Genomic DNA, 19,623 nt, shown 5'->3' with positions numbered 1-19,623 from the left:
AGCTTCTGTGAAGCCAAAAGTATTTGTTTTTAAGAAGATGTTTATCTTAGAAAGTTAAGGTGTTTGGTCGAGCTTTTAGGAACAAAGTAAGTAATTAATAACAAAAGTTATTTTTTAGAAAGTGGTAAAAAATTGCTTTTCCCAAAAGCATTTTTGAAACCTTGGTCCACGAATTACTGTTTTAATGTTGGCAAAAATAATTTTCAAAATGATTAGCCAAACATAAATTTGCTACTATGCAAAAATAATTTCTCGAAGAGTGCTACTGCAACACTTCCTAAAATAACCAAAATTTGAAAGTTTAATTAAACATGCTATATGTGTGAATTGCTCTAAAAGTACAAACAATCGGGAGGTTAATCTTTAGTCGCTAGGTTATTGTCACGACCCAAAATTAACCGTCGTGATAGCGCCTATCGTAAAACTAGGCCAGCCTCAACTCAACAACCAACACAGTAGAAACTTTTAAATAATGACAGAAGCAGTTAACATTAAAGAAACTTTTTTGAAAACATAATAAATCTCAAAGTGTGATACAATCCAGTCCAAAATCGGGGTATCACTGAGTACATGAGCGTCTATTTGGAATACAATCCAATACAGTGTCTAAAGAAAACAACTGAAAATATATCAAATGATAAAGAAGGAGAGTCAAGGCCTGCGAACTTTATGCAGCCACATTGGTAGTCTCCAAACTCTGGGGCCTCAATCAGCAACTGCCACCGTAAACGGAGTCGCCTGGATCTACACACGAGGTGCATGGAATAACGTGATTACACCACTCAGTAAGTAACAAGTCCAAACTTTGGGATGAAAGGTAGTGACGAACTCAACCGCAACAGATATAATAGAAATAAATGTGCTGAAACGTAGGCATGCTTTCAAAAAATAAACAGCTCAAAACAATAAAGTAAATGCAGATCTGAACAATGTAAGGTATATAACTCAACACTGACTATCAGTCACCCAGTACCGAGGAAAAATGGCAATCTAACCCTGTGGAGAAGATCCATCTCCAGGTATCAAGTACTTCAGACAAAATCCATGTCCATGGAAGATCCATCCCTCAATAATATCATCTGCGTTCACTGGAGGTGTGTTACAGACTCTAGAGGGGCTCCTACAACCCAAACACTATCACAAATCAGTATAACCGCTACAACGTGTAGCCCAATCCCATATCTATCACTCATAATCAGGATCTTGTCCTCGCTCAGTCATCAATCTCTCCAGTCTCACCCACGGCTCACAACGTCATGAAAACTAACCCGAAACAAAGATATGATGAATCAACAAATAACTAAGACTGAGATATGATACAAAAATACATGAACACGATTGAGTACAAAATATCAATGAAAATAGTGAGATACCAGCAAGAAACGACCACTAAAGGCCCCAACAATACCGGCATGAAGCCTCGACATGATATCTAGCATGATTTACAGCTCAACTACTTTATCACATGATGAAAACATGGATATCAACAGGATAGAGTAACTAAACGGTGCCATGGAATCACCCAAGTTACAATTTTCACGGTGCACGCCCGCACGTCCGTCATTTGGCATGTGTGTCACCTCAATACCAATCACATAACACATAATTTGGGATTTTGAACCCTCAGAACCAAGTTTGAAAGCGTTACTTACCTCAAACCGAGCAAATCTCTATTCCGAAATGCTTTTGCCTCTAAACATCTCGAATCTAGCTACAAGCAATACAATACAATCAATATAGGCTAAAGGAATCAATTCCACAAGAAAACTACCAAATTATAGCTAAAAATCCAAAATCGGCTCAAACCCGACCCCCAGGACCACGTCTTGAAGTTCGACAGAAGTTAAAAAACCTGAAAACCCATTCACTCACGAGTCTAACCATACCAAATTTACTCAAATCCGATAATAAAATACCATTCAAAACCTCAAAATTTTATCTTAAGAACATTTCCTCTTTTTTCCCTATTTTCCACCCCAAATCACAAATTAAATAGTGAAATTAAAGACAAAATCATGAAAATTGACCAAAATTAGATAGGAATCACTTATCCCAAACACCCACGCAAGAATCTCTCCAAAAATCGCCTTCTACCGAGCTCCCAATTTAATTTTGTGATTTGAACTCAAAACCCTCGTTTTTTGAATCTTTTATTCTGCCCAGGTATGCCTCCTTCGCGAACGCGGAAGCACCCTCCCGTTCGCGAAGCACAAATTGCCACTGACCAGAAATCCCTTCTACGCAAACGCGATCAACCACTCACGAACGTGAACCTTTACTGACCCCTCTCATCGCGAACGTGTAAACCAATGAATGGTGTCCCCAGTTGCCTCTTCTCTTCTTTGCGAATTGCGACACCACTCACTCGTTCGCGATGCACACACTATCCTACCCTTCGCGTTTGCATCCTCTCCTTCGCGAACACATAAAATAAAATTCACCAACTCAGAAAAACACTCTTCGCGAATGCAAGACTTCTCTTGCGAATGCGTAAGAGGAAACCAGAACAAAAATACAGCAGCAGATCAGCTAACTCACCAATGCCAAAAATATTCTGTTAACCACCCGAAATTCACCCGAGGCCCTAGGGACCTCAACCAAACATGCCAACACGCCCCATAATATCATACGAACTTAATCGAATTGTCAAATCACCTCCAACAATATCAAAAACACGAATTACACAAATTCAAGCCTAATGAACTTCGAAATTTCCGAATTCTACAAACGACGTCAAAACCTATCAAATCAAGTTCGATTGACCTCAAATTTTGCACACAAGTCCTAAATGACACCACGTACCTAGTCCAACTCCCGGAAATCTAATCTGATCCAGATATCAAAAGGTCCACTCCCCTGTCATCTTTCCAACTTTCTAGCTTTCGACATTTCAAGCCTAATTCTACTACAGACCTCCAATACATAATCTGGACGCGCTCTGAAGTCCAAAATCACCTAATAGAGCTAATGGAACTATCGAAATTCTAATCCGGGGTTGTTTACACATAAGTCAATATCAGGTCAACTTTTCCAACTTAAGCTTTCAAATAAGAGACTAAGTGTCTCAATTCATTCTGAAATCACTCCGGACTCAAACCAACTAATCCAATAAGTCATAATACAGTTGTAGAACACAAAAAAAGCAGAAAATGGGGGAATGGGGCTACAATTCTCGAATTGACCGGCCAGGTCGTTACATCCTCCTGCTCTTATCGTCCTCGAACGGGTCTAGAAATATATCTGGAGCCTCAAATAGGTGTGAATATCTGCTCTGCATCTCCCGATCAGTCTCCAAAGTAGCCTCCTCCATGGGCTGACCTCTCCACTACACTTTCACTGAAGCTATATCCTTTGACCTCAACTTTCGAACCTGCCGCTCCAAAATAGCCATCGGCTCTACATCATTAGTCAAATCGCCATCCAACTGAACCATGCTAAAATCTAGAACATAAAACGGATCGCCAATATACTTCCGGAGCATAGAAATATGGAATACTGGATGCATATTCGACAAGCTGGGTGGCAAGGCAAGCTTGTAAGCCACCTCTTCAATCCTCTAAAGTACCTCAAAAGGCCCAATGAACGGAGGGATGAACTTGCCCTTCTTTTCAAATCTCATAACACCCTTCATGGGTGAAACCTTCAGCAAAACCTTTTCCCAACCATGTAAGACACATCACAGACCTTCTTGTTAGTATAACTCTTCTGCCTCGACTGTGTCGTACGAAGCTGCTCCTGAATCAATTTCACCTTGTTCAATGCATCCTGAACCAAGTCTGTACCCAAAAGCCTAGACTCACCCAGCTTAAACCAGCCACCGGAGATCTACACCGCCTCCCATATAAAGCCTTGTACGGAGCCTTCTGAATACTCGATTGATAACTATTGTTGTAAGAAAACTCTGTAAGCGGCAGAAACTGTTCCCATGAACCACCAAAATCAATGACACACGCACGTAACATGTCCTCCAATATCTAAATAGTGCGCTTGGACTGTCCGTCCATCTGAGGATGCAATGTTGTGCTCAACACAACTTGAGTGCCCAATTCTCACTGCACGGCTCTCCAAAACTACGATGTGAACTATGTGCCTCTGTCTGAAATGATGGAAACTGGCACACTGTGCAGGTGAACAATCTCTATGATGTAAGTCTCAGCCAACCGGTCCGAAGAATGGGTAGTACTCACAGGAATGCAGTGCGCGGATTTGGTCAGCCGATCCATAATCACCCAAATGACATCAAACTTCCTCGAGGTCTATGGGATCCCAACTACGAAATCCATGGTGATTCGCTCCCTCTTCCACTCTGGAATCTCTATCTTCTGAAGCAAGCCACCTAGTATCTGATGCTCATATTTTACTTGCTGGCAGTTGAGACACCGAGCTACAAACCCAACTATACCCTTTTTTATTCTCCTTAACTAGTAGTGTTATCTCAAATCCTGATACATCTTCGTGGCACCCGGATGGTTGGAATACTGCGAGCTATGGGCCTACTCAAGAATCAAATCTCGTAGCCCATCCACATTGGGCACACATATCCAGCCCTGTATCCTCAATACACCATCATTACCAATAGTCACATCTCTGACATCACCGTGCTGAACTCTATCCTTGAGGACAAGAAAATGAGGATCATCATACTGGCGCTCTCTGATGTGATCAAATAAGGAAGATTGAGAAACCACACAAGCTAGGACCTGATTAGGCTCCAAAATATCCAACCTCACAAGCTGGTTGGCCAAAGCCTGAACATCAACTGCAAGTGATCTCTCCCTAACATGAATGAATGCATGACCGCCTATACTCACTGCCTTCCTACTCAAGGCATCAGCCACCATATTGGTCTTTCCTGGATGATATAGAATAGTATTATCATAGTCCTTTAGCAGCTCCAATAACCTCCGCTACCTCAAATTGAAATCCTCCTGCTTGAACAAATTCTGGAGTCTGTGATGATTAGTAAACACCTCACAAGACACACCATAGAGATAGTGCCTCCAAATCTTCAACGCGTGAACAATGGCAGCCAACTTCAAATCATGAACATAGTAGTTCTTCTCATGGGGCTTCAACTAGAGCGAAGCATAAGCAATCACTCTACCTTCCTGCATCAGAACACACCCAATGCCGACCTGAGAAGCATCACAATATATTGTATAAGAACTAGAAGCTGATGGCAAAACTAACACTGGAGTTGTGGTCAAGGTAGTCTTGAGCTTCTGAAAGCTCACCTCACACTCATCCGACCACTTGAAAGGAGCGCCCTTTTGGTCAATTTGTTTAAGGGTGATGCAATAGAAGAGAAACTATGTATGAACCGATGGTAATAACCAACCAAATCAAGAAAGCTCTGAATCTCTATAGTTGATGACGGTCTGGGCTAACTCTGAACCGCCTCTATCTTCTTCGGATCTACCTGAATACCCTCACTAGACACTACGTGCCCCAGGAACGCCACTAAACTGAGCCGAAACTCACACTTGGAGAATTTGGCATAAAGTTTCTCCTCCCCCAGCCGCTGGAATACAACCCTCAAATATTGGTGTGCTCCTCCTAGCTACGAAAGTACACCAGGATATCATCAATGAATACAATAACGAACGAGTCGAGATAATGCCAAAACACATAGTTCATCAAATGCATGAATGCTGCTGGGGCGTTGGTCAGCCCAAAAGACATCACAAGGAACTCATAATGACCATATTGGGTCCTAAAAGTTGTCTTAAGAATGTCCGAGTCCCTAATCTTCAGTTGGTGATACCCTGATCGTAGGTCAATCTTAGAGAACACCCTTGCTCCCTAAAGTTGGTTAAATAGATCATCAATACGAGGCAAAGGATACTTGTTCTTGATTGTGACTTTGTTCAACTGCTTGTAATAAATGCACATTATCATAATGCCATCCTTCTTCATGAATAGAACATGTGCACCCCAAGGTGACACACTAGGCCGAATAAACCCCTTATCAAGGAGTTCCTGAAGGTGCTCCTTCAACTATTTCAACTCCGTCGGTGCCATACGATACGGTGGAATAGAAATGGGATGAGTTCCCGACACCAAATCAATACCGAAGTCAATATCCCTATCTGGCAACATGCCCAACAGGTTTACAGGAAACACATCCAGAAATCTTGCACCACTAGAACAGAATCAATAGTAGGGGTCTCTGCACTAACATCCCTCACAAAGGCCAAATACGAAAGACAACTCTTCCCAACCATCTGTTGGGCCTTCAAGAATAAAATCACTCTACTGGGAATATAATCCAACGAACCTCGCCACACGATTTGTGGAAACCCCGACATAACAAACATCACCATTTTAGCGTGACCGTCCAGAATAGCATGGCACAAAGAAAACCAATCCATGCCCAATATCATATCAAAGTCAACCATACTAAGCAACAACAGATCAACTCTAGTGTCAAATCCCCCAATAGTCACTACACACGATCGGTATACATGGTCCACAACAATAGTATCACCCACCGACGTAGATACATGAACAGATGAAACTAGAGACTCACGAGGCATGTCCAGATAATGAGCAAAGTATGACGACACATATGAATAGGTGGAACCAGGGTCAAATAATATAGAAGCATCTCGATGACATACAGAATAATACATGTGATCATTGTGTCTGAAGCAATGGCATTTGGTCTGGCAGATAGTGCATAGAAACGGTCCTGACCGCCACCTGATCGGACTCCTCCTCTAGGGAGACCCTAGCTGATTGAGTTCCACCCTGAGCCGGCTGGAAGGGTGGTGAAGTAACTGGTACTGAAGTCGAAGGTTGACTCCTCTACTGAGATGAACCTCCCGTAAAGAGGGGATAATACCTCTTGATATGACCCAAATCTCCACACTCAAAGCAACCTCTACCGATGAATGGCAGTGGGGATTGAAAGGAGCCCCGAGCACCAGGATACCGTTAGAAGGACCCGACATAAATGAACTCTGAGCTGATGGCGCGTGAGACGAACTCTGAGCTAGAAGGGCATTGAGAGATGAGTGGCCCTGCTAAGAACTGTGAGAACTATGGCCAGATGATGCACCACGGTGAACTGGGCGGGCCATCTGAGCATGCCTATAAGGACGACCTCTGCCATGGTGAAACTTACCTCCAGAAGGAATACCACCAAAGCTACCTGATCCACGAGACCTCTTGGCCTACCTCTCAACCCGCCCCTGACTGCGGATCGACTCTATCTCCTGAGCAATGTCAACAATCTCATCAAAGGTAGCACCAGACACCCTCTTTCTGGTCATAAGCACCTGCAACTAAAATGTGAGGCCATTAATGAACCTTCTGATCCTCTCCATGTCTGTGGGAACCAACCAAACATCATGACGGGCTAAGTCCAAAAATTTTGTCTCTACTGCGTCACAGTCATATCATCCTGACGCAATCTCTTAAACTGCCTACACAGCTCCTCTCTGCGAGACTACGACACATGCTTCTCCAGGAAGAGAACGAAGAACTCCTGCCACGTAAGTGGAACTGCACCAACCTGCCTACGCCTTCATAAGCCTCTCGCCAGGTAAAGGCAACTCTAGTAAACTGAAAAGTAGTGAATGAGACTCCACTACTCTCCAGAATACCTGTTGTACGAAGAATCCTCTAACACTTATCCAAGAAACCCTAGGCATCCTCTCCTTCTGCACCGCTGAAAGTCAGAGGCTGGAGCCTCCCAAACCTCTCCAATCTACATTGCTCATCATCAGGCATGACTGGAACCACATAATCCTGAGCAGCTGCAACCGGCTAGACTGGTATTAACCCCGGTGTCTGGAGTCCCTGTACCACATGCTCGGGTGTGCGAGCGGCAGGAGTCTGGGTGTCTCCCCCGTCCTGGGAAGTGGCTGTTGTAGTAGAAACAGAGACTGCCTGAGCAAGACTTATGCACACGATCAGAATCTGAGCTGAAATCCTAGGATCACGATGGGCACAATTAGTGCATGAGCTGGTCCCGCTGTGGCACCTATAACTGGAACCTGATCCTGAACTGGGGCAACTAGTGGATCTGCAGGTGTTGCCCTTGCCGTGGTTGGGGCTATACCTTTACCCCTACCACGGCCTCTACCGCGACCTCGGTCTCTCGCAGCCCCGACTTGTGGCACTAGTGGTTGTCTGTCCTTCCCAGTAGCACGTGTCCTTACCATCTGTGAGAGAATAGAATAACAAAAGTTTAGTTACCAGTATCAACAGATCTGCACGATAAGAATTCAAGAATGTGAAGTTTCCTAAGAGTTCTACAGCCTCTCAAAGATAAGTACAGACGTCTCTGTACCGATCCACAAGACTCTACTAAACCTGCTCATGACTCGTGAGACATATGTAACCTAGGCTCTGATACCAACTTGTCATGACCCAAAATCAACCGTTGTGATGGCGCCTATCGTGGAACTAGGCCATCCTCAACTCAACAACCCAACAAGTAGAAATAACTTTAAAATAATGACGGAAGTAGTTAACATTAAAGAAACTTTTTTGAAAACATAATAAATCCCAAAGTGTGATACAATCAAACCCAAAACCGGGGTGTCACTGAGTACATGAGCGTATATTTGGAATATAATCCACTACAGTGGTTAAAGAAAACAACTGGAAATACATCAAATGCTAAAGAAGGAGAGTCAAGGCCTGCGAATGCTATGCAGCTACCTTGGTAGTCTCCAAACTCTGGGGCCTCAATTAGCAACTGTCGCCATGAACAGAGTCGCCTGGATATGCACACGAGGTGCAGGTAATGTGAGTACACCAACTAAGTAAGCACCAAGTTCAAACTTTGGACTGAAAGGTGTGACGAAGTTAACCGCAACAGATATAATAGAAATAAATATGCAGAAATGTAGGCATGCTTTCAAGTCAAATAGACAGCTCAAAGCAATAAAGTAAATACATATCTGAACAGTGTAAGGTATATAACTCAACTATCTCTACATGCCAATGCACATACTGTATGAAATACACAATGTGATCCCGCTCTCAAGTGCTAAACCACTCGGTACTGGCCATCCGGCCCAGGGAAGATCCATCCTGGAACATATACAACACTGACTATCAGTCATCCAGTACCGAGGAAAAAGGGCAATCCAACCCTGTGGAGAAGATCCATCTTTATGTATCAAGTACTTCGGTCCAGATCCATGTCCAAGAAAGATTTATCCCTCAATAATATCATCCACGCTCACTGGGGGTGTGTTATAGACTCTGAAGGGGCTCCTACAGCCCAAGCGCTATCACAAATCAATATAACCACTGCGGCATGCAGCCTGATCCCATAACTGTCACTCATAATCAGGCTCTTAGCCTCACTCAGTCATCAATCTCTCCAATCTTACCCACGGGCTCACAATGTCATGAAAACTAACCCGGAACAATGATATGATGAATCAATAAATAATTGAGACTGAGATATGATATAAAAATGCATGAACACGACTGAGTACGGAATATCAATAAAATAGTGAGATGACGGCAAAAAACGACCACTAAGGGCCCTAACAATACCGGCATGAAGCCTCGACATGATATCTAGCATTGTTTACCGCTCAACTACTTTATCATATGATGAAAACATAGGTATCAACAGGATAGAATCACTAAACGATGCCATGGAATCACCCAGGTCACTATTCTTACGGTGCACACCCGTACGCCTGTCATTTGGCATGTGCGTCACCTTAAAATTAATCATATAACACATAATTTGGGTTTTCGAACCCCCAGAACCAAGTTTAAAAGCGTTACATACCTCAAACCGAGCAAATCTCTACTCCGAAATGCATTTGCCTCTCATCCTCCAAACGTCCCGAATCTAGTCACAAGTAATACAATACAATCAATATAGGCTAAAAGTATTAATTCCACAAGAAAACTACCAAATTATAGCAAAAATCCGAAATCGGCTCAAACCCGGCCTCCGGGTCCACGTCTCGAAGTCCGACAAAAGTTACAAAACCCGAAAGTCCATTCACTCACTAGTCTAACTATACCAAATTTACTCAAATCCGATAACAAAATTCAATTCAAAAATCTCAAAATTCTATCTCAAGAACACTTCCTTTTTTCCCAAATTTTCACACCAAATCACAAATTAAATGATGGAATTAAAGACAAAATTATGGAATTTGACCAAAATTAGATAGGAATCACTTACCATAAACACCCACGTAAGAATCTATCCAAAAAATCGCCTTCTACCGAGCTCCCAATTCAATTTTGTGATATGAACTCAAAACCATTGTGTTTTGAATCTTTTTTGCCCGGGTATGCCTCCTTCGCAAACGTGGAAGCACCCTCGCGTTTGCGAAGCACAAATTGCCACTGACCAGAAATCTCTTCTGTGCGAACGCGATCAACCACTCCCGAACGCGAACCTTTATTGACCCCTCTCATTGCGAACGCGACCTCCTCTCCGCGAATGCGTAGACCAATGAATGGGGTCCCCAGTTGCCTCTCCTATTCTTCGCGAACGCGACACCACTCACGCGTTCGCGATGCACATACTGCCCTACCCTTCGCGTTTGCGAACGCGAAGAACAAAATTCACCAACTCAGAAAAACACTCTTCGCGAATGCAAGGCTTCTCTCGCGAACGCGAACAAAAATACAGCAGCATATCAGCTAACTCACCAAAGCCAAAAGTGATCCGTTAACCACCCAAAACTCACTCGAGGCCCTCGGGACCTCAACCAAACATGCCAACACGTCCCATAATATCATATGAACTTAGTCGAATCTTCAAATCACCTCCAACATTATCAAAAATACAAATTACACACGGATTCAAGCCTAATGAACTTCGAAGTTTCCGAATTCTACGAACAACGTCAAAACCTATCAAATCAAGTCCGATTGACCTCAAATTTTGCACACAAGTCCTAAATGACACCGCGGAACTTGTCCAACTCCCGGAAATCCAATACGACCCCGATATCAATGTCTACTCTTGGTCAACTTTCCAAATTTCTAACTTTTTGCATTTCAAGCCTAATTCTACTACAAACCTCCAATACACAATCTGGACACGCTCCTAAGTCCAAAGTCACCTAACGGATCTAATGGAACTATCGAAATTCCAATCCGGGGTTGTTTACACATAAGTCAATATCCGGCCACCTTTTCCAACTTAAGCTTTCAAATAAGAGATTAAGTGTCTTAATTCATTATGAAATCACTCCGGACCCCAACCAACTAATCCGAGAAGTCATAACATAGTTGTAGAACACAAAAGAAGCAAAAAATAGGAGAACGGGGCTACAACTCTCGAAACGACTGGCCGAGTCTTTACAATTATGACATGTCATTTGCCACATTAATGCTTTATCACTCTGTAAGTTTCACGTAAAAATTGATAAAGTTTCACCATGTAAAATTTTTGATTACCCATGTTTTATTTTTAAAAGTAGTGCAATTAAAAAATTAAAATAAATCAAAAAAGAAAAGAAAAAGAATAATTAAAGTGTAGAAGTCGTTCAATTTTAAAAAATTCCAGATTATATTATGTTGAATATAAAAAAAATTTAGAACAGAACAACCTCTACAACCCAGTTTTTTCTTCTTTTTTTGTTTCATTGAAATGTGTCTTTTAAATTATTTCTAATTAGTCTATAGAATATATGCAGTCAAAATTAGGGGCGGACTCATAGTGTAGCAAACGAGTTCAACTGAATCCACTTCATCAATTTTTTTTGTAATTTGTATATGTTAATTGCGTCTTATTGTGCAAAATGAACCCACTTGAAACATATGTGGCAGGCGGCTCAGTGGTAAAGCGGGGTCATAATCTTTAAGATGTCATGAGTTCGAGCTCAGGCGCGTTCAGAATTCTTCAGACGCTTTATAATTTTTTTAAGCCACGTTAGTACATTAGAACAATTAGTGTGGAACAGATACTTCTCTATTGACAATAGTGTGCGTACTATTTACTTTTTCTTTTCAAACTTTTATACCTTGTAAATTGTATAGTTGTGATTTTTTTCTCTTTGGTTTACGTGGAGGTCAGTTTTATATTTTTAATTATTTATTATTTTAGTAAATTCTTTGTTTATTTTACTTTTATTTTGTTAATGGTGGCTTAGATGACCGATTGATTTTATTAGCAGTTAATTCAGAGTAAAACAAAAAAATTTAACTTGAAGACTTTAAAGGAAATTTTTTAGTCTTAACTTGTTAAAAATTGTTAGACTTACATATAAAATATAGTGGAACATCAATAAAAATGATTATTATTGTCTACCCAATAAAAAAACAACATTTTATGGAAAAGAAAAGAGCAACATACAACATTCACTTTGTCGTACGCGGTAATATTTATTGTTGAAAAATTATTGAAATAATATTACAGCATCTAATTGACCCCGCTTGGGTATCCGCGCTTACTGTGGGTGTGCAGACTCCGGAGGGGCCCCTTACGGCCCAAGCGCTATATCAAGCCACCTCGTGGCATCATCACTCAGCATATCCTCACATCACTCAAGCCACCGTGTGGCATATAAAGTATCTCAGGCCCTCGGCCTCGCAGGCCCTCGGCCTCACATCACTCAAGCCACCTCGTGGCATAAATAGTATCTCAGGCCCTCGGCCTCATATCACTCGGCCTCACATCACTCAAGCCACCTCGTGGCATAAATAGTATCTCAGGCCCTCGGCCTCATATCACTCAGCATATCCTCACATATGGCCCTCGGTCTCACTCAGTCCGGAAATCATCATAAGCTCCTCGGGCATTTGTAAAACAGTAGTTCTCAGCCCAAAATACCATTTAGAAATATCATTTGAGTTTTCAAATCTGCATAAAAGCGGCTGAGTTTGTAAAAGAATAATTATCAATAGGACTGAGTTTAAATATAAGTCAAAACAGTGAGGAAATAGTGATAAAAATTCCCAAAGGATTCAAATAATTGGCACGAAGCCAAGTATGGCAATCAGCCCAAATCATGATGATAACAAATAAGTTTCACTCAAATATGCGGTAAAATCATCAATCGGGATGGACCAAGTCACAATCCCCGGTAGTAACTCATCATCCAGCGTGTGTCTCACCTCAATATAGCACTACGATGTGCAAATCCGGGGTTTCAAACCTTCAGGACATCATTTACAATCATTACTCACCTTGAACCGGCTAATCCTCTAGCTCGCGATGCCTTTGTCTCTCAAATAAACCTCCGAATGCCTCGAATCTAGCCACAATAATTCGATTCAGTTAATAAAAAATATAGGAATTAATTCCATATGAAATTCTACATTTTCCATTAAAAATCCGAAATTGCACACAAAATTCGCCCGTGGGGCCCACATCTCGGAATATGACAAAAGTCATGGAATATGAACTCTCATCCAACCACGAGTCCAACCAAACAAATTTTACCAAAATCCGACATCGGATTGGCTTTCAAATCTTAAAAATTCATCTTTATGGAATTTTAGAAAATTCCTCCATTTCTCTTTAAATATCAATAATCTAACGCCAAAAATGAAGATTTATTCATGAAATATAATCACAAGGGATTCAAGAATACTTACCCCAAGAATTCCCATGATTTCTCGCTCAAAATTGCCCAAAACCCGAGCTTGGCAGTCAAAAAAATGACCAAAAACCGGACTGCTGGACTTAAAACTGTCCAGAATTTCCGTGGTTACTGTTCACGCATTTTACTGTTCACGGGTACTGTTCATATGTACTGTACACAGTACTGTACACGGATACTATTCATGTTTACTGTACACGGTACTGTATACGGATACTATTCACGCATGTGTGGTTACTGTTCACACGTGCGAAAAATGCAGAAACTGCCCATAAAATTGCAGCAACTTTTCTTTTCACTAAAAAGACTCTAACTCCATCATACGAACTTGGAATTTGATGGTTCTTGTTCCTATGAGTCACAAATAATACTACGAACATAGACTTCAGCCGAAACTCAATTCGGAGCTCATTTGCTCAGTTCAATACCCATTTCGCTCGTTAAACAATTAACTCATATTTCGTGTCAAAAACCCAATCGCGACTTAATGAAATTAGACCAAACTTTCCAGATCAGTCCTATAATTCATTATCAAAATTCCGGAAGTCTCAAAATCAAATTTCGATCTCTAGAACTAAAAATGGACCTTTGGATCATTACATGCTTATGCTCAAAACGACAAAATCTTCCAAAAACTCTTCCAAAACTTATCCGAGCCTCATGGGACCCCGATCAAACATGCTAAAACACCCCATGACATCATTCAAACTTGTTCCAGCCTTCGGAACGCTGAAAACAACATTAAAACATCGAATCACCCTCGGATTCAAGCCTAAGAATTCCAAAACTTCCAAATTCCAAATTCGATCAAACAGTCTATTAAACCTCGTCCGAATGACCTGAACTTTTGCACATACATCCCAAATGACATAATGAAGTTACTGCGACTTCAGTAATTCCATTCCGACCCCTATATCAAATATCACCTATCAACCAGAAAACGCCGAAATCTCAATTTCGCCAATTCAAGCCTAAACCTTCCACGGACTTCCAAAATGCATTCCGATCACGCTTCTAAGTCCCAAATAACCTAAAAGAGCTAACCAAACCATAAAAATTTAAATCCGAGATCAAATACAAACAAGTCAAATCTTGGTCAAACCTTTCAAATTTCAAGCTTCAACTGAGAACTGTTCATCCAAATTCATTCTAATTAACCTGAAACCCAACACCAACGATTTACATAAGTCATAATACACCACACGGGGCAAGTCATGCCCGAGAACTGGTGATCAAAGTGCAAAAGCTCAAAACGACCGATCGGGTTGTTACAGAAACAGTACAATTGCGGAAAATAAGTACAACACAGCTCGACATCGGGGTGTCACCAATCATAAGCATCTCTCATAACGACTATAAGTCTGAAAAGAGTCTACACATCTATTACATAACTAGAACAGAGGAAAATAAGATAGAGGGAGAAGCACGGGGCTGCGAATCGCTAGGCAACTTCCTAGTGAATCTCCGAAAATCTGTTGGACAACTCTCAACCCTCGCAAGCAGGACCTGATGCGCCTGAATCTGCACATGGGGTGCAGGGAGTAAAGTGAGTACTCCAACTCAGTGAGTAATAATAATAAATGCAGACTGAGTAATAAGAAACCACGTAAAGGCACAATAATAGACTATAAAGAAGCAGTAAAAGCCAGTAAAAGCAATAAAATAGTGAAAAATAGGTAAAGTCACTTTAGTTCAGTTAAAACTCCTTTGGAATGTCTTTTAACAGTTAAGCAAGTAATTGACAGGCAATTAGGAAAGGTAAACACATAAAGAACCGCCCCTCGGGCAACACATGGCACAATACCAGCCCCTCGGGCTATATCTCACATCACAATGGGTACCCGCGCTCACTGGGTTATGCAGACTCCTGGAGGGACCCTTTACGGCTCAAGCGCAATATTAAGCCATCTCATGGCATAATCACATAGGCTCTCGGCCTCATATAAACAAGCCACCTCGTGGCATACAAATCTCAGGTCGTCGGCCTCATAATCATAATCAGTGTTTCCTCACAACATAGGCCCTCGACCTTACTCAGTTAGAATCTTATAAGCTACTTGGGCAACAGTAAAACATGATGCTAGCCCAAAATATCATTTAAAATATCTTTTTAAGTGTTAAAGCAGAGTCTACATGGTTGAGTTATGAAAATAGTAGAATATAACATGACTGAGTACAAGTATAAAGTCAAACAGTGAGGAAATATCGGTAAAAATCTCCTAAGGGTTCAAATAGTTGGCACGAGGCCCAAATATGGCATTCAGCCTAAAACGTGATGATAGCAAATAATTTTTAGTCAAATACGCGGTAAAAGAATAATTCGGGATGGACTAAGTCACAATCCCCAATAGTGTACGACCCCATACTCGTCATCTAGTGTGTGTGTCACCTCAATATAGCACAACGGTGTGCAATTCGGGGTTTCATACCCTTAGGACAACATTTACAGTCATTACTCACCTGTACCCGGTCCAAATCTCTAGCTCACGATGCCTTTGCCCCTCAAATCGGCCTCTAGATGCTCCAAATCTAACCAAAATCAGTGTAAAACCATCAAAATATGCTAAGGGAACAAAGCCCACTCGAAATAAATCAAATTACAACACAAATCCCGAAATTGGCCAAACCCGACCCCCGAGCCCACGTCTCGGATTCCGATAAAATCACATCAATGGACTCCTTATCATTCCCCGAGTTCATTCATACCAAAAGCATCAAAATTCAACCACAAACAACCCCTCAAATCTCAAATTCTAGGTCTTTAATTACAAGCCTTAATTCTTCAATATTAGGCTTAAATTCCATGATTAATTAGGTAGAATTCGCATTAGAATCGAGTATTAGGTCCATAAATCTTACCTCCAAGTGTTTCCCCTTGAATCCCTTTTCAATCCTCTTCAAAAAGCTCCAAAATCGCTCAAAAATGGTGGAAGTTACCCAAAATCGCGGACAAGATGACTATTTAAACATTCTGTCCAAGCCTCCAAACCTTCTTCGCGAATGCGGTCAATGCCTTGCGTTCGCGAAGCACAATCTAACTTTGACCAAATTTTACTCTTATGCGAACGCGACCTGTCCCTTGCGAACACGATGGTTCCTCAGCCCAACCTTTGCGAACGTGCTCCCTTTCTCGCGAATGCGATGAACAAATTCAACCTGAACCCCAACTACTCAATTTCCTCTACGCGAACGCGGCACAGCTTCGCGAACACGATGCACAATATTCCATCCCTTCGCGAACGCGGAACCTTCCTTGTAAATGCGAAGGCTAAATCCTCACCTTCACCAACAAACCCTTCGTGAATGCGAGGGCCTACTCGCGAATGTGAAGGCCATTTCTCTGCAACACTGAACACCAGTTTTCTACATTTTTCCAAAACATGAAATGGTTCGATTGCCCACTCGAAACTTACCCGAGGCCCCCGGGACCTCAACCAAACATGCCAACATATCCCATAACATCATTCAAACTTGTTCCAACCTTCAGAACGTTCAAAACAACATCAAAACACCAAATTTGCATCGGATTCAAGCCTAAGAATTCCAAAATCTTCTAAGTTATGCTTTTGATAAAAAACCCAACCAAACCACGTCCGAATGACCTGAAATTTTGCACACACATCCTAAATGACACAACGAAAACACTGCAACTCCCAAAATTCCATTCTGACCCCTATATCAAAATCTCGCCTATAAACCGAAAAACGCCAAAAATCTAATTTCGCCAATTCAAGCCTAAATCTACTCCGGACCTTTGATAACTAGGGAATATGATGCATTTTACACTCCTTCTTGCTTAAGTTTTGATTATAAATGTGTACAAAATAGTCCCAAAAGCTAACAAGTTGTGTTTGATTGCAGGTTTGATCAACAAGGTGACAAGGTATCAAAAACTAGATCAAGAAGGAGTGAAACTTGAACAAGTACCAAGACAAGACAAAGCTCAATCAAAACAGGGCCAGTGCGGCCGCACACCATTCTGTGTGGTTCGCAAAAGTGAAGTTCAGAGAGGATGCTTTTCAGGCCATAAGGCAGTGCGGCCGCAAAGGGTTTTGTGCGGTCCGCATTGGGTTCACCGCGGTTGCACTCGATTTCGTGCAGTCCGCAGAGCCAAGGTTCAGAGAGTTGCCAGTTTGAAGGTTGAAGCCCAATGCGGTCCGCGGTCCATTTTCTGCGGACCACAATAGAAGCCACCTTGGCCACACTCAACTTTGTGCGGTCCGCATTGCCCAAATTCAGAGAGCTGATTATTCAAGCCTAAAGCCTTAGTGCGACTGCACTCAATTTTGCGCGGCCCGCACTAGCCCCGCCGGGGTATTTTTGTCCAGAATTTTCAGCGTAGTATAAATAGATTCTTTTCCCATTTTTAGGTCATCAGATAGTTTTGTACTGAGAGTTGCGCTCATGACTTCGTTCCTTTTGCTATTTTGAGTAATTTTAGCTTAATTTCAACATTGAATCTTCAAGTTTAATTTAGCAATTAATTATTATGAGTTTTTCTTCATCTATTTCTTTGTTTTCTTCTCTAATTATGAGTAGCTAGACCCATTTGCTAGGGTTGTGGCTCAACCCTATTGTGGGTAATTGATGGGTCTTGTATTTTGATGCTTGATTGTCTATGAGTGTTTGATATTTGGGCTAATTTAGGGTTTTAATGGTGAATTAGTGGTTGCAAACACTAGTTTATGCCTAGTAGACTTTGGCTATTCTTGATAAAGAGAGCCTAAGTCTATGAAATTAGTCCAACGAGGAATCGGGGCATATTCAAGAGATTGATAGCCCCTATTAAAGAGTTAAACCTAGAGATAGTAATACCCAACTCGAACCTTGATTGCTTGTGCAAATTTGCATACCCAATTGGTCTTGAGAAAGTTAATTCGAGCAAAATCACTCGAACTACCGTGAGGTATAGAGTGAGTAAAATCGTGCAATGGTTATATCATACTCCCCAAATATGACAATCTAGCTTTAGACTCAAGCATCCGTCAATTGACCACCTAGGAGAAAGTCACTACCCTAGTGCCTTTTACCTATTTGAACAACTTGCAATAATTTAACCTTAATCTTATTTAGTTTAATTCAGCATTGTAGTATTATAAAATTAGAATTATAATCAAAACTAAAAATGCGTAGAAGTGCAATTAGGGACAAATACGCAACTCCATTTTAGATAAAAACTCAACTCCAATATTTATCTCCCTGCGGAAATCGATCTCGGCCATAATCAGGTAAAGCTGCTTCGACCTCTCTCACTACTCAATAGTAGTGCAGAGTTGGCTTCGATCACTTTTTGGCACCGTTGCCGGGGAGCTAACGGTTTTGGCTATCTATCTAAATAGTTTTGTGTATTGTTCTTCTTTCCTTCTCATTTACTAACTTGTGTGGGTCGCAACTTCAGGTACAAAATGGCAGCAAACTTAAACAACACACCCCTTGGAGATCTTCCGCCGGGGGAGGAAGTAGATGACAATGTTGAAGATGAGGTCCATATTAATGCCTCAAGGACAAAGGAGAGGCCGTTAGACCAATGATAATATTCTAGACCCTCCCCCGCCACCTCCAAGAGTGGCTCCTCGAGTGCTTCCAAACCAAGGCTAGGCAAGTGTAATTGTCCCATCTCGGATTCGGGCGGACAATTTTCAATTACCAATATGATGTTGACATTGCTGGAGCAGCGTGGGTATTTCACGAGCGCTGCCAATCAAAATGCTTACAAACATCTCAAGGGGTTCGTGGATACCTGTTGGGGGAGAAAGCAAACTAATGTGTCTGAAGATGAACTTCGGTTGAGACTCTTCCCATTCTCACTTAGAGGGAAGGCATTGGATTGGCTCGAGCGACTTCCCAACCATTCCATCACTACTTGGGATGAGTTGGCGAACAAGTTCATTGCAAAAATTTTCTCACCAGGGACCACGGAACCTTTGCATGAGATTGGGGAGCGTTATAGAACAATGGTGAAGGAATTCCCCAACAATGATATGACTGAGGCGATGATCCAATAGACTTTCTACCTGGGGCATTAACACAACAAACCAATGCATAGTGAACCAACTTGCTAGGGGCAACTTCATGAAGC

Source organism: Nicotiana tabacum, chromosome 8 (assembly GCF_000715075.1).
Source record: "Nicotiana tabacum cultivar K326 chromosome 8, ASM71507v2, whole genome shotgun sequence".
Taxonomy (NCBI): Eukaryota; Viridiplantae; Streptophyta; class Magnoliopsida; order Solanales; family Solanaceae; genus Nicotiana; species Nicotiana tabacum.
The sequence above is the reverse complement of the archived record's forward strand: the minus strand, read 5'-3'. Positions refer to the sequence as shown.